The sequence below is a fragment of the Monopterus albus genome, unplaced genomic scaffold (genome assembly GCF_001952655.1).
Source record: "Monopterus albus unplaced genomic scaffold, M_albus_1.0 scaffold3.1, whole genome shotgun sequence".
Taxonomy (NCBI): Eukaryota; Metazoa; Chordata; class Actinopteri; order Synbranchiformes; family Synbranchidae; genus Monopterus; species Monopterus albus.
In genome coordinates this window covers 1,549,508-1,566,275 of record NW_018127883.1, presented here as the reverse complement: position 1 = coordinate 1,566,275, position 16,768 = coordinate 1,549,508, and the positions used below count along the sequence as shown (strand labels likewise).

The following is a 16,768-nucleotide window of genomic DNA, read 5'->3' as shown; positions in this document are numbered from 1 at the left end:
TCGAGCCCCAACCCCGGGCCTGGCTCCAGGGTGGGGCCCCGGCTGCGCCATGCCGGGCAACGTCACGGTCCTTGATTTTAATCTATTCATAAAGGGCTTTTGAACTGCTCTTAGTCTGACCTGTCACCCAGGACCTGTTTGCCTTGGGAGACCCTACCAGGGACATATAGCCCCCGACAACATAGCTCCTAGGATCACTCGGGTACTCAAACCCCTCCACCACAATAAGGTGGCGGTTCAAGGAGGGACTTATGACCGCCCTGATTTTTAAATCATTTGTGACTGACAAGTGTCCAGGCCAATTTATAGATTTATCAAGAGCCATATTTAATTTAAAAAAACACTGATTTGTTACTTTCGAGCCATTATACAATTCAAAGAAATCATCTAAATGGTCATGCACACAAAATCTACCAATTCTACTGTTCTATTCATTTATCTTTTCCCTTAAACATACTCTACCCCGGATGTTGGGATTAATGACTAAGCACCTCCTTGTTAACTGCCACATCAAACAAACAAGCCCTAATTGGCAAAGGGTCCAGCTTGGTGCTAAGTGGACACAGAGTGGGCGCTGCCGCTAGATCGGTCTCTTTGTCTGCTTTCATTAGTGGGTCAAGCCCCTACATTAAGAATCCCACACTGGAGTCGTGTTTTCTTTGGTGGGTAATGAAACACACACCTGCTACTCTCAGGCAATGAATAGAAACTTGAATCTAATATCACCGTCATGTGCTTTCTATTAGTGTTTACAATGCCTGTGTTTTGTGTTGACTTTGCATTTGTCTGTGTTGCTGTGTGTGTGTCTGTGCTTCTATTTGTGCTGCAGTTATGAAAAAAGAGGAGCCAGAAAAAAGAGCTATATGGTGTGAGAGAGGAATAAAGAAACAAAAGAAAAGGAGAGAGATGAAGAGAGCAAACTTACATCCAAGCAGAGAGGTCTGGCCTGAGTGCAACCTCTCTGGGCTGTAGCTGTCTGAAAAATTTACCAAGGTTTGAAACAAACTGGATGACGTTAAGATTTTATAGCTTACATTTTATGATTCAAGACTCCAGTGATAACATTTACTCAACTAAATATTTGGGCTGGCTGTCACGTATATGTCACGTAACTACGAGAATGTGGTCCAACCAGAAAAATCGATAGTGAACCGGTGCCTAAATTTTCTTAGCTAAATTTATATACAAGCACACATACACACACCCACACATGCACACACACAAACATGCTGCTCCATCTTGAAATGCTAATTTATGATTAGCATCATTATGCAGTAGTGTAATTTCACAAAAGCCTTCCCACAGTGTTGCACAAAAGACTCATTCACCTCCAGAGCTGCTCTGTGTGGGGAAGAATTATGGCGCGCAGATGAATTCATTCACGTGGGAAAGGATTTATTTGATAATTATAGACCTTCACAGTTTTAATGCCACTTAATGAGGAGCTTGCATGGTGTAATTCCTGCTTGGCCTGGCCTGACGAATGGATGTTGGTTTTTATTCTGGTGTTTTTTGTTTCACTTCATACAACATCTGTTAGCCTTTCTATACTAAAAACCCACTGAAATGGTGCTTGTAGGACCTGATTTTTCTTTGTGTATTCTACAATATGTATGTTAATTAACAGGCTGGTGGTCACATATGAATGTTATCCCAGCAATATGATGTTGTAATAACAGTGCTAATAAACATCAAAAATACTGCTACTCTCCATCATCTTCTTACTGTAACATCATAACCACAATTATGATTACTGTTAGAAATGTAATAACCACAATTTCTGAACATTTTAAACCCAATTAGAACATAACGAATACATTTTTCAAAAATGACACTACCTTGTTAGTTGTTACCCGACATTATATGTTTGTTTACCTCTGCTAGCAGCTGGCGATAAACACACTCATACATTATCCAGTTCAAGACCGCAACTCTCTGACAACAGTGTTTACAGTAATGCCAGTCTTAATGCCTCATAGCTATGTTGTTGTCGAGAGGTAATTAAGTTACCAAAGTTTAATTGCTCAATCATCAGCAGTTAACAAAGAGGCGTCAGCGGATCCCTATACTTTCAACATACTATATTTATAATGGCTACCAATTACAAAAAGGGCCCTTTAGCTGGGATAGCACTAGTAAAAGCTGCCAACACTAATGAAAAGCTATAATCACTCCACCCACAGCAGTTATTAGTAGCAAATTATGGGTCAGTTGGAGGGTCAGCAGTTACTGTATATGCATTAAGATAACACTGCAGCTTGTTGCAAATGCAACAAATGTATTTCTGATTCTACTTATAATGCAACTTTCTAATGCTCTGACATGACATGTTTAAGCTGAAAAACCCTAAAGCCACTCACGGCAGCTTTTGACTAATCCTGATAGAAAGCATATGCAGTATATACATGTATGAATAAGAAAAATAATAAATAAATGGGTTCTGTATTAAATTTTGCCCCATTTTAAAACCACTTCATTGACCATCACACATTAACCAGTTTTGTCAGGCACTTTCCAAATCTTGATGGCCAGACTTCAGATCATTGCACTTTTACTATGCAAACTTTTTAATTGCAGCATTATTATGCAGAGCGAACTACAACCCCCTTTGCCCACCATTCCCTCTCCCTTTCTATTCCTTTCTCTCCTTGTATTCCTCCCAGTCCCTTTCTCTGCACTGCTCCCTTTCCGTTTGGTTGCCCAGCTAGGCCCAGTGGAATGTTAGTCTCTTTGATCAAGTCTTCATTATCTGTGACTGTGAGACGCTTGGCTGTTCGATGCTGAGGGGGCTAGCTGGGAAGCGTGGCCCATGTGTGGAGGAAGCCTCTTCACACAAGACTGAACAATCGCCAGGCATGCCGCCTTCATTAATGAGAAGCATCCTCATCCACTGCAGTCCTCATGCAGCCTCCAGAGGGTGGAATGCTTGGCCCCTGTCACTCATAGCATTGCTGAGGGCTATTAGCAATTCATTAAGTGACTGACTGACCCCCTAGCCGTATCAATTAGGGGATAGTTGATATGTCTGTTATTGTCAGACTCTGAGATTGCAGTGCTTTTCATTTGATGCCTGCTTTTTGGTTTTGTGCTGAGGCAGAGCTGTTGCATTTGTAGTTTTGCGTGTGTTTGTGCGCACATGGGGGGGGGGCGCTTGGCATGGTATGAGTCAACTAATGAAAGGATAAGAATTAATAGATTAGAAAAAGTTCAGCTTTTTACAGAGTAAAATATGTGGTATATCTTGTTTTGTTCTCTGGACACTTCCTCTCATAAACACACAAAAGGAAAACCTTTGCCATCTGGAGGTAAAATTAAGTATTGCTATAACCTCTGTTGATAAGTCTTTAGCATCATGATGAACCCGGGGCCTCTAGTGATGCAGATACGGTATGGTTGTAGTTGTATTAATCTAACTGCCTTTTGCTTATTAAAGTACAGCCCTTTCCCCATTTCAACGGTCTTTTAAAGTAAACAGATCAAGTGGGCTTTCCATGGTACCAACGGATGCCCTTCTACCAGTAAAGCAGTTATATCCTGTATGCCTGAATTAACAGGAACAAGAAAACATCAAAACCTAAAGCAATCTAAAGCTGTTAATATTTTCACATGGCGTAATGCAATAATTTATATATAAAATTTGTTTAACAGCCAGACCCTTGTGGCCTTGCCTGGCTAACATAAAATATCCCCAAAGAGTTGACCATTGTTTAGAGCCAGCTAGGCAAATCTCAGGCAAATTCTCCTTGTTGTTCACAAACATGATTCCTCATTTCACTCTATGCATTTAGATAAGAGCATACCTCTTTGCATGCATATCTGATCATTTCAAATAAAGATTCACAAGCGCTGAGGCCCTTGAGAAAAAAATTATATAAAAGCGTTGTATAAAAGCTGAGCGTGTCTATTTACTCACCTAGACCTTATTTGCATTAAAAACTACAAAGTCTCATTTAGGTTTGGTGGCCTGAGTTCACATACCCTGTCTTTCATTCTCTTAACTGTCACTGTCACCTCCGACTGCTGCTTTTAGAGTCACACGCTGGTGGCTTTGCATTTTTAACCTCGGGCAGTAAGAGGCCTTGTGTTACATTTGCTAAATGACTCAAACTCATATAGAAGCACTCAAAACTATGGTTGTAGCTTTGAAATATAAGTTATATTGCATGTAGTATTGAATGTTTAGTTACATTCTGCATCAAGTGCTTTCTCTGCATTGTAGCTTATATTTGAAACAGTAGCAGTGATGTTAGGCATTAACTTTAGAGATTGTTATGCAATTCCTGGCAGCATAGAGCCAAAACCTATCACAGTAATTTGTCTCAGTCTGCAGAGTAAAATCACTTAGGCAGGTGACAGCAGAACACAATAAAAAACAATTCGATATCAGCTGCATTCTGACCAGAAGAATACATGAAAAAGCAACAAAGACACACTGATGGTGATAATGCCAATTATCACATTTTACTCGGGGGTCAGAGGAAACCGCATTAAACCAAGTCACTATTACATGATAAATAGCTGAGCAAAAATCTTTGCTCTACTGTGAAATTGTTTGGCAGCCATTAGCAATGCAGTGTAATGCCAATGACTGACGTTGCTGTCTACTTAGCAGTAACAAGGGATGCGTGTCTATGGGGAGGGGTCAGTAGGCTGGTACGGGTGCCGTGCAGGGGATTGATAGGGGTCTGCATTGTTGCCAAACAGGGGGTGAGGGTGTATTGGTGTGTAGACAATGAGCCCTGGCCAGTGGTGAAAGACCCATTCTGCGGATCCCTGTTAGCTGTCTATTATTCGTGGTCTCCAGGGGGCTGCTAAATAGAGGGCATGTGTTAGGCAGACATTTATCATGTAATTACAGCACTAGGATCCGTTTCTGATGGTGTGTGATGATTACTAATAATTACTGTGCATTTCACGCCTCCAAAGGACCCAGATGGGGTCCCACGGCGTCAATACAGAGGGAGGGAAGGGGGCAGGGAAAAAAGGGATGAGGGAGGAAAATGTGAAGAAATGGAAAGAGATGAAGACAGGAGCGAATGTCTCTCCTTTACCATTTAGCGGTGGTCATTAGCTAAATGAATTGAACCATATGTGTCCAATTCCGAATTAACTAAAAGAAAGGAAACAAAAGGAAACAAACAAAACACACATGACATATTTAACAGCGATTACAATATAACTAAAAAACTTACCCACACTTATTGGCAATTCTGACATCTGTCAGAGCACTAGTTACCCAAATTTATATACTGAAGCAAAGAAGAAATACAATCAGAGAGAAACCTCAGCAAAAATAATGGTGGTAACAAAACTGTCTGAGATGTAATTTCAAATAGGAATCCACCAATAACCATGTCACTTTGTTTCATAAGCAGTATATACATTTAGACTCCACAAAAACATTAGAAAGGCTTCCTGTGGCTTGATTTGTGGTATCATGACTGATGCTCAAAAGGTTTCATATCTGTAGCAAGGACTAAACGAATGGGCTGAGACTGGGGTTTAAATAAAAAAGAGAAACACCCTCTTATGAAAGCAGCCATCTTGCCTCTGTCAAAGTGGGGGAAACGGTCTGTGTGGTATTGGAACCAATGCAAGTGAAATACAGTGGCTCACTGTTGTATTTCTGCCCTCTATGGGAATCCGGATAAATCAAAGAGGTCAAGCTGCCACTGATATGATGTAGTAAGGAAGCTCAGGAATGGGTTATGCTGTGAAGTGTATGTGTGTGCTTTGTGTGTGTGCACAAGGGTTGAATTGCTGTGTGTCACTGAGACCTGCAGCTATGAACTGGAAAGGACAGAACAGCAGCAGGTGCAACGATACAACTTTCCTCTGAATGCTGCAGTCAAGTTTTTGTTCTCTACCTACCCTTAGTGTTCACTTAACCTGAAGGTCAATGTGCCGCCATAAATACTCACATTAACCTGAACAACAAAATGAAGCAGTCCTTTTTTGCTCTTTTCAGGGCCCCTCTAGTAACAACGACAAGGTTCCCACCTGGTCAAGGTGAACTCAAATGAAACTCACTAACTGGCAGTGTTTTACCTGCAACACAAAAGGCATCCGAATCAATATGGGTGGGGAAGGAGGGCTGTCAGTTGGGGAAAATGAGGACCATCCTGTTTAATAGAAACAAATTGCTCTCCACTTCCCAGTGACACAGATAGCAGACCATTTGTGCCTGCTGGCCTTTGTTGGGAACAACAGAAAGGAAATGTACTCATCCTGGCTAAGGACAAAGTTCAGGGCTTTTTGTTACACGCCAGTTACTTTAGCCTCTGTGCCCACCCCCTTGAACAAGCACAGCGGTTAAGTAGTTCAGGTGCTTGCTACATTCTATTAGATTAAAGGTCCCTGCTTCTGGCCCAAGTTGAATTGCCTCAGGTGGAGTCGAAGGGAGAGGAGGGAGGCAGGCGAGGAGGGAGCAGCAAAGCTGTAGGGCTGTGGGACATGAATAGGCATCTTGTGTGTGCTCACAGATGCGAAACTCTTTGGGACAGCCGGCCGGCCTCTCTCTACACCAAGAACCTGAAAGAAAGTCTGTAGGGCGGGCTGGTGAGTAAGGGATGTTGGGGGTAGCCCAACCCCTCCTTATCCTTACTCAATGTCTTCACCTACATTTTCCCCAGGTTAGTGGAAAGCTGGACATTTGTTTCTAACAAGGACTAGGGCAGGTGGGTAGTGGATAGGATCTCAAAGGCCTTTTTGAAAACTGGAAACACATAGGAACATACATCCGACTAAAATGGACACGATGCACACAAGACACTGGGTGTGTGTGTGTGTGTATCTAACTATGAATCAGTGTACACCTGCGCTGCCCACTCACTTACACATAACAACAGCTAATGCAGGGGCCAGAGAAGAGTGAGCGGAACACCTTAGAATACTGAATAAACAATGACACATAGCTGTTTTAACTTACATGTCAGTTATAGATTGGCAGTTGTACGTTTTATTACTCTAAATGTCACGGATGTGTTCATAAACAGCTCATTGGGTATTAATGTTTAACTTCCAAATAAAAATCAAATCTACTTTTGAAGTTTGAGTGTGTCATATCATGTGCGCTGTAAAGGTGCTGTAAAGGTACTAAACTCTCTCTCCGTCATACACACACCTCTCTCTCACCACCCAGGTCTTCCAGACCAGGTGAAGGTGCATAACAGAATCTGAGCATGTCTGACTTCCACAAACTATGAGTATGGGGGTCAAGTACTAGAGTCAAAGGTGAAGTCTACCCTACAAGATTAGATTCCAGTCTGTGCAGAAATACAATAAATAAATAAATTGTAGTGAGTGTCCAAGGTAGGGCATGGCAAGAGTAGAATTTTTTTTTTTTAATCACAAAAATTGAATTAGTGAATTATTGTTAATTATCAAGCTATATGCTACCTTCTGAACCAAAATAAAATAGGTACAGTGTTTTGTATAATTATATCAGGTGACAGGGCTGCAATGAAGTCAAGGTGCCGTATCACTTTATAGAACAAACCGCATGCCTGTGTCTGTGTGACATGAAGCAAATGTTCAGTAATCCACATCTTAATCATGTGCCGCGCTCAGCGCAGCTTAAAGCAAACTGATACTCCTGTGACTACTTTAGCGGCTGATTGTGTTACCTTTACAATTCAGCTTCCCCTCCTTCCTGTTTTGTACCACTGGAATGCCCGATAAAAGTATCCCCACTGTGGCTTTCCACCTGCATAAGACAGGGATATGGTGGTCTGGGCTGAGCATTAATATGCAGCCCCATGGGGAATCTACATAGGGAACTATATATTAACTATATTAACTTGAGGAGTGATAATGACAGTGTTGTGTGCACAGTTAACTCACACACACACACCAATGGTGGCGCTGTCACTGCAAGGGAGCAACTTGGGGTTCGCTGTCTTACCCAAGGACATTTCAACAACTGGACTTGGGGGAATGGGAATCTAACCACTGACCTTCAGGGTGGGGGACCATTGCTCTACCTCCTAAGCAACAGCTGCTACGGCAAAAAAGATCTGTTATTGCAGGTTTAAGAGTCAGTCGACCCACCTGACTAACCCTTGTGGTATTTACATAAATTTTGCTTATACCCACTAGGATTTTGAGACATCTCTCTCCATTCCAGTACAACAAAGGTGAATGTAATTTCACATGGGGTATTCACATCATTAACAACAGCAATATCTTTTTCCACTACTCCAATTAATAAAGAGAATTGAATGTTATGAGTTTTTAAGTTTAGAAGGTAGTAGATAACATATGGTCTATGGAATATTCAGGGTATAGTATGGTATGACAGATGCTATCAAACACATAAATGCACAAAAGAGAAAAAGATAAACCACTGAAACTGTGCACAAAAATATGAATAAAATAGGAATTATCAATTTTTTGCTTCAGGTACATTTCCTTTTGCCTTTTGTGACCAGATGGTGTTGACTGGCAATAGCAAACCATTGAGGAGAATTTATTTTTTTTGTATATTGACTTACAAATCACACTATGCTACAAAATAAAGTTCTTTACCATTTCAAAATAAATGAATAAAACATAGGTGCTTTGATATCTGTTAACAGTCTGTTATACCTGGTACATATTCTGTGTTACATTCAATACAATAATAAGTATTCAAATGCAAAGACTATGGTTGTGGTTGTCAACAGACACTAACATCTTTCTTTTCTTCCTCTAAATTCTGTTTCATTCTGTGCAGGGGGAGGCAATTTATCTGTCATGGCTTTCTAAAGAGACAGCTCTCTTTACCCCCCTCTGCCCCATTATACTGACAGCAGTCTTATTAGCCACAAGGGAAACCGGCCACCACATGAATTTGGCCACTGTTCACCTATGAAGTCAGGGCAAACCTCTTTGTACAATAGCGCCAATGATGCTGAGATTTTCTTTTCAGTTATTAATTTGATAAATATATTAATTATGACCTGGGGATGACAGACCAATCAGATTGTCAGGCGCCCAGTCGTGGGCCCCCACCCTCCACTTTGGTGATAAGTTCTCTCAGGTTTCTTGAGCTGTCATCCAGAGGGCTTGGACTTATCAGCACTGGGCCCATTTTAGGGATAATTTCCTGTGTGTTGTAATTAAATGGTGGCTCTCTGATGGCGAGTGACTCTCCTTTTAATGCAGGAACCTCTTGGCATTTGCAGGAATGAGTTAGGATGGGGCACACCCTTGATAGCTTCATTATGATCACAGTTTTGTACACGTGACCAACATGTACAAAACACAGATGAGAAAACGTTAGTTGTGATTTCTGACTTTGTGATTAAGTGGGCATTCAGGAAACTTAGTGAGGCTGATAAGAGGACAGATAAAGGCAAGGTCTAGAAAAGTTGAGTGACGAGCAAGGTTTGTTGAAGGCATCACTAGAACAATAAGCATCAGTTTTAAATATTTGTTATATGAAATAGACTTAAAAACAAATACAAGTTAGTCAGATATGTGGTATTATCAGCTCATACAGCAACTTGTGGTCCAAAAATTTAAAACACATGCTCCACCACTTGGTACAGTCAAAACATCAGTCAAGTATCAAATATCTCTGACACACATGTGGGAAGCAGGGTAGTTCCAGTGGAAAAGGCAATGTGAGACAGAGCTTTCCATACAAAGTAGTCCGCTGTTGGAACCACTGAATCTGCCCCCGTGCCACTGGGCCTTGTCTGACAGCCGCCCGGAATTTAAAAAGGGGTGATAACTTAATTTCTACTCATGTCAACACTACTGCAGGGCCAAGAGGAAACTGGGGGCCTATTGTGCATATGTCATATCATCCTGCATTTTGTGGCTCCAAGAATGAAAAATATTTATGTGGCTTTGATGTTCCGGATCTTGTTGAATTGCTCTGATGGTCTGGAAGGATTCGAGTCCTACTCTCCTTGATGCTCATCTCCCCTGTGTCTTTATCCTTTTATCTTTAGCATGTAAATTACTAACATTTGCTTGTGTGTCCATACACTCCTTGCTTGCTGTTAAAGCAAGCTTAGGTGTGTGCAGAGCTACTTGCACACAGGTAGCAATAATGCCACATACCCCAGCAGACGCAAGCACAAGCGCAGGGCTTATGCTGAAACAACCCAGAGCTTGAGGGCGTTGACAGTGGCCTCTATCTGCCAATCTCCCTGTGGATATTGTTGCAGTATTGGCAGACAGACAGGTTTTGTGAGCTGACAGATCCCTTCTATCAGCAAGTTATCATTTCCAATTAAACCCTTTCATCTAAACGTACAGTACAGTCAACTCCTTGGCAAGCCAAAAAAATTACCCAAATATTTCAACAGGTCTCCATTTTTTTTTTTTTTTGTCAACCTCCACTCTATAAATGCATGGGCGATTTTTTTTTAAAGCATTACGGTTCTAGATTCTTCAGGTATCTTGATCCAAATAGCTCAGAACTTCAGATGTCTATAGTGGTCATGTTCTATTTAGAGATACATTTTCAAAATTGCATCAGATTGACACACTGGCATGTCCTCAATATGTATACCAAGACAAGGGCCTTTTTGTCTAACTTAGTTCTGTCAAGACCCACTATGGACAGCACTGTTCCTATCCACTATGCAGGAGACGGAAGAGAAGGAATGCATGCAGAGCTCAGTAACTGTCTGTTGAAAAAGGCCTCACAACGTTTCATTTCCTTTAATAAGATGGCCTCTAAGGCATCCGGATGGACCAGCTAAATACAGATTAACCCTCAGCATCATCAGTAGCCACTCAATCAACATGACTGACTCACTCCTACATGCGTGTGTGCAAGCACGCTTAGGCACACAAGGTGCAGTACAAAAGACTATACAGTCTTCAGCAGTGATAAAAACAGATTTTTTTTAAAAGGAATTTTATATTTGGTGCAGTAAAATTTAAAAGTGGTCAAGTTTACATTCCTACTTACTAACCTGAGCTCCTCCATGGCCACACTTATGTTTTAGTGATCCAGGGTGCCAACTTCAGATGAACGATGGCTGCACAGGTCTTTGTAGTATTCGGTAGAACAGTGACTAATTTAGTGTTATTAGAAACCCAACCTAAGCAATTCATGGTATTATGACAGTGTACAAAATAGAGTGCACAGACGTGTTAACGTGTACCTTAACAGGATTAACTAGCAATTGTTTAGCTTGGCTTATAACAAGTAAACATTCAGAACTCTTCACTTTGGTGAACTAAGGTCTGGTATTCTATATGTTATGGTATGTTGCACCCAGGTTTCCCGTGCCTATGTTGCACAGCTAAATTGGGACACCACTGCACATGTGTGCATGTACTTGATTGTGGGTGTGTTGTAGGGTCCACTTCATTTCATTCTAGCCCCAGTCAGGTGCACACAGTGTAAAAAGTACATGTTGCAGTGGTTGTTGTACATTTCATTGTGAATATTAATGAACTGTGAAATTTCAGCAGCTGTGCTCATGACTGAATGCATATAAAGGAAAAAGTCATTTGTGCTAACACCTAGGTTTTCATATTTTAATCAAATCTCATAAGCCAGATTTATTGTTTTTGACCTCAAGAGGTCTCACTCCAGTTGGAAATCTGCTTGATGAAGTGAGTAAAAGCGTGCTCCCACAGCTTCAGGGCTTAACAAGCTGCAGTACAGATGGGCTATAACCAATACTCCTACCTGTAGATCCTGGCCAGCTGCTCTGGCATGCGAGTTTGCTTTGCACTTCGTCTAGTTTTACAAAGAGGGGTTTTAAGTGCAATTCAATTCACAATTTCCTCTTTTAGCTCTACAGTAAGATACACTCTCTGAAATGTAGCCCCCCCACAACCCGCAGCAACTTCCTGAAGTTAAAAAGTGTACACTATGAAAGCAGTCAAGAATTCAGATAAGTGCAGCATTAAACCCAACTCGGATCGAGTCCCCTTCCACCGATTTAATCGGATAATACTTAATTTTTTTCAGACAAACTGCACTATAAGAATTTTAATAATACAGAAAGTAATCATTCCAAGGGAAAGAAAAGCCAATAAGAAGAAAGAAAGTGAAAATAGGAAAAAGAAAGTGATAAAGGGGTAAAACTGAAGAGAGGAAGGGAAGAAGGACAGAGAAAGACGGTGGAAAATAGGGAAAATATTATCAGGGCACCTGAACCTGAGGTAAAGGAATACTGTCAGAAATACTAGGATAATCCTCTTGGTTTTAATGGTTTTGAAATGCTATGAAAGATTAGGTAAACAGTGCATTTGATTAATGGGAAAAGAAGTCAATTGGCCATGGAGCGTGAAGCACCACACAAAGCTCCTTTCATATCCCCACTGCTGCTGAGAGCAGAGATGGTCACAGGGTTGTCTTGGCACAGACAAGGTTTTGTAAACCTCTCCTGGAGAGAGTGAAATCTCTCACGGCTTTTAAAACTTGAGTGAGCATGAGGAAATACTGATGCACATGCACACACAGAGAAGTTCAAGTGGATAAGGAAATGAATGAAACATGCTTTGGGATGATACCAGTCTGATTTTGATGACTGATTTCCTACTAAGTTAAATGTTTAACTTAGTCATCCCTGAAATTTTGAATCCAACACTTGACTAACTGGATTCCTGCAGCCTCTCTTCCTGATCCCTCTCCATTTCCTCTCTCCAGGTAAAGGTCAGCTAGCCCAGGTGCTTGCTCTCCACTTGACTCCTTTCCGGCAGACAGTGGCTAAAGCAGATTCTGCAGTGACCCATTTAGTGTCATCTATGCATGATCAAATCACCCCAAAACAACTTATCTGTTCTGGGCCAAGGCCTGGAGACTATGAATTAATCATATGGTGGTTCGAACAGTGAGGAACAGGTGAGACTGAAAAGATCATTCAAAAGTGTTTTTCCATCTGTAAGGTCTTAAGAACCAGAAAGGGTCACTTGAACTCACTTTCTACTGTATCTGTGCAAGCAAACTATGGCCTGGATGAGGTTAGTGTCAGAATGTGGTTATGAAAAATAAAACGCTGTTCGTTAAGCAAGCAAAAGCACTTGGTTAACTTCAGGGACAGATCACAGTTACATTTGACCTTTAATTAAAGTTTGTAATGAGACAGAAATGGTCTTGTGAAAATCAAATATGCTAAACACCTATCCACCACTACAACCTCTACATCTTTATTTTCCATGCTACAGCTTTCACTGGCACTGGATGTAGCAAGGTCCAATATGGACATCATTCCTAATGATGCTGGGCTGAAAATGTCTGCAATCCAGACACTACAGAAACAGTACAGTATTTCTAAACATGTCAGGGAGCGTTTCCCTTTTTTAAGCCTGAACAAATAACATGACAGATAGAAATTAGTACATAAACCAACAGTTCAGTACCCTACTGGCTCTGTATAATGTGTTGTGCTGGGCTCAAGCTACTGAGTGGCTTGATCTTTATTGCTCACGCACACACTTGCCTTATTTTTTACTTTTCAATCTTTAGTTTAGTCATTCACACGTGCTCACTTGAAAGGTTGTTATGCCTGTTTAAGAATGTGTCTGAACAGAAAGAATGCTAACTCCTGAACACAGTAAACAGAACTACTTATTTGGTTTGCTGCTACTCTTGACCTCAACCCATAGCACATTCCTGACAGACTGACTACATGGGATCAGAAGGAATAGTCAACCACCAGTGTAACATAAACCACTTACTGACCTTGACAACTGATACATTTTTTCTACAACCATATCAGTTGCAGCCAGCTCAATATTATGGAACAAACACCTTCATTGCAGAAAATGGAGGTTTATTTTCCCACATATATTTTGATATACAAACAATTAACAGCTATGACTCCACATGCTTCAGGGTACCAGGTAATACACAATGGCTGCTAATCCCCTGTCCATAGCCAGAGGCAGCATAAGCTCTCTTCTGCCCCTTGCTATCACCTGCCTATTTACTCCCATGCCATCCCTGCAGCGCTTTCAACCACTCTCCCTCTTTCTTCTATCCTTTTTTTCCATCCGCTAATCCTCTTTAAGGACATTACCTGCTAATATATCCAGCCAGAAAGTATAAAAGCCCAGCTATCTCTTTACTGCCGTTGGCAGTACGCTAAATAGGTCATTAATGGAGCAAGGTAAATGGGGGATATCATGGTATTGACCCAGGATACCATTCAGAATCTGGTCTGTGTGGCTGTCTGAAGCGTTAGGTGTTGGGTCCCCAGGGAGAGAAAGGGAATTCTGGTAAAAGAAAGTGTGGCAGCCTTAAGTACTTCAAATGTTTCAAAATCAGGAACCAGAAACTAGTACAAGACTAACTTCGCAAAGCCATTTTACTTTAGTTTTTTTTTTTTTTTTTGTACTTACTTATCCCAGATTTCAAAGCCACATAGGGCAACACTGGTGCCCCCTCATGGCAAAAAGGGGCAACTAAATCTGACTTCATGTAAACCAATGTGATTAAGCTGCATTTGACAACAGATTTCTATATACAAAAAAAAATAAATAAATAAAACAGGTAAAATACTGATATCACCTTTCTTTGAACAGATGTTTCCATGCTGGTGTTTAGAAAGAAACTTGCTTAATATAAACATAGCTCATTTCCTTACACAATGTCCACACCCTATATTTTAAATATAATATAGACACTTATATCAAACCTACACCATCATTAGAGGGATGGGATGATCTTTCCTGTTGCAGCAGTCACTTGACTTTACAGGTCAATTTTACCTGTATTGTGCTCTGAGCTTTAAATGCTGTGCCATGTATAATTCTGTGTAATGTCCTGCCTGAAAGACTGACACAAAGAGGTGCTTTACATTCTCTATACAAACTACACATAAACTTTAAGACAGATGGTTGTTACAAAGTTATTAGGTGTAGTCTAGCATGAAGAGTATATGCAAGTTCAGCTTCAAAAGACCATGCTGTAGATTTTAACCTGAAACAGCTTTGCATTTGAGAAATCAAAACTGCTAACAGTTTGTTCCCTGTTCCTAAACTGCAGGCTGCCCTGACCAACAAAGTTCACTTGTTGACTAGGCCTCATGGCAGGGCAGGTGTTCATTTTACTGCTAAGGGAGCACCACTGACATCACATCAATGAGACAACACGAAAAAGTGCTGACAGTTGAGACAGCAGAACCCCATCAAATCACCTCCGCCATCTTCAGCAGCTAGGACATTGGGAGAGGAGAGAGTGCCCTCCTCTGGTCCAAACAGGAAATTACCACGAGGTATGAAGGTGCTCCAACAGATTCCCCTTCATGTTTCCTGTGTCACCTGTTAATGAAGCAAGGCAATTTCATTTATGTAGCACTTAATAAAAACAAAAAAACCCCAAACATTACAAAGTGATTTACAGTTAAAAAAAAAAAAATTTGCAACACTAAGCTTGCAATCCAAAAGCTGCACACATGATCTAACCTAGCATATACAATAAAACACAAAACTGTCATAAAATCAAAACAGAATATTTATCTCAATAATTTAAAAATGAGTATGTAATTACATTTTTTATGTTATTTCTAAAACTCATGTTTTATTAAAACCAGTCATGTCCTTTCATATAATTTTCTTTCCACTAGAGGGAAGCACTGTATCAGGAGTTATACAATACGTGATAAAGGTTAAAAAGACATGACATTTGTTTGCAGTAAATGTCTACAAAATGTTGGAATAGCATAAATGACTTATGTTGGTGTTTTTCTTTCAACTGTTGCTTAAATTGATTTTGGAAAAATGTCAAAATTATTTATTTCCCCTACATTCAATGTGTGCTCTAACAGCTGCATGTGAGTATAATGAATTATAGCAGCAGAAATCTCGACTGTCAGGGAGGACCAGGGCACTGGCAGATCAGCACATCCATCCACCCACTCCCCAGACAAGATGGGTGTGATGATTGGTGCCACTGCTGCGTGACAAAAGTGGCTTCTCATCACAGCAAATAGACAAAGGTGTCACCCCATCCTCCTCCTTTTTTCCACCCAAGTACCAGAGGTACCTGTCTGAATGGTCATGTTGGATTAGATTTCTGGAAAAAATTACTCCTCTTTCCCAACTAAACCCATTACTTAAGGTGGTGTGTACACTTAAAACCATCGGCCCATGTTCTAGTTGGAGAGTGGAAATTGTTCTTTCTCTAAAATTATACGACCAAGCAATCAGATCTGTACAACACAAATTTCCCCTCTCATAAGACTCTTTGCCTGATCTGAGATGAAAATACTTAAAATCATTTAATTTCAGGGCTGGAAGAGTATGATGCTGTTGAGGGATGAAAACAGTGTTGACAGATAATTGCTAGGAGACTTCACTTTATAGCGCAACAGTTTTTCCTGATAACTTAAAGTGAGTGGAGCATGACCACCACAACACCTTGTAATCTAGCTCTCACCTCCTGTGAGGAAGGCAGCCAGCTCTGCCAGGCGTCTGCCAGCCCTGCACATCAGAGATGTTTTATTTGATGTAGCTGATGTGAAATGAACAACTGTACCATTATCCCAGCTAAAGAGCATACATGCTCAAATTAGGCTCAAATTAGACAAGCTAAAATATATATTAGAATAAAACAATAGAATACTTTTTTCTGCAAATCGGGGGCAGCGTGTCTCACATTTTGCTCAAGCAGCCCTTATATGATATGGTTATTTTTAGTCACACAAAATGAAATTAAGCAGCTATATAGTTCGTGTGTTCCTACTAATGTTTGACTTTCATAAACTGTGCATTTACAACAAAATATCCCCAAAAGAAATGAAAACACACATGCATTGTTATAATTTGGCTGTTGCTCCTCTGAGTCCAACATATAAAAGTATGACGTTCA

The 16,768-nt window shown here is 40.7% G+C and overlaps 1 long non-coding RNA gene across 2 annotated transcripts in view; it reads right to left on the bottom strand.

The window, feature by feature from the left end:
- The window catches only part of LOC109961711 (uncharacterized), a 62,606-nt gene that overhangs the window by 44,043 nt on the left and 1,795 nt on the right, over positions 1–16,768 (bottom strand). For both annotated transcript variants that reach the window (XR_002275160.1, XR_002275159.1), the window contains exon 3: positions 15,096–15,219. This is a non-coding gene — a long non-coding RNA (uncharacterized LOC109961711). The remainder of the gene's footprint in view (positions 1–15,095; positions 15,220–16,768) is intronic.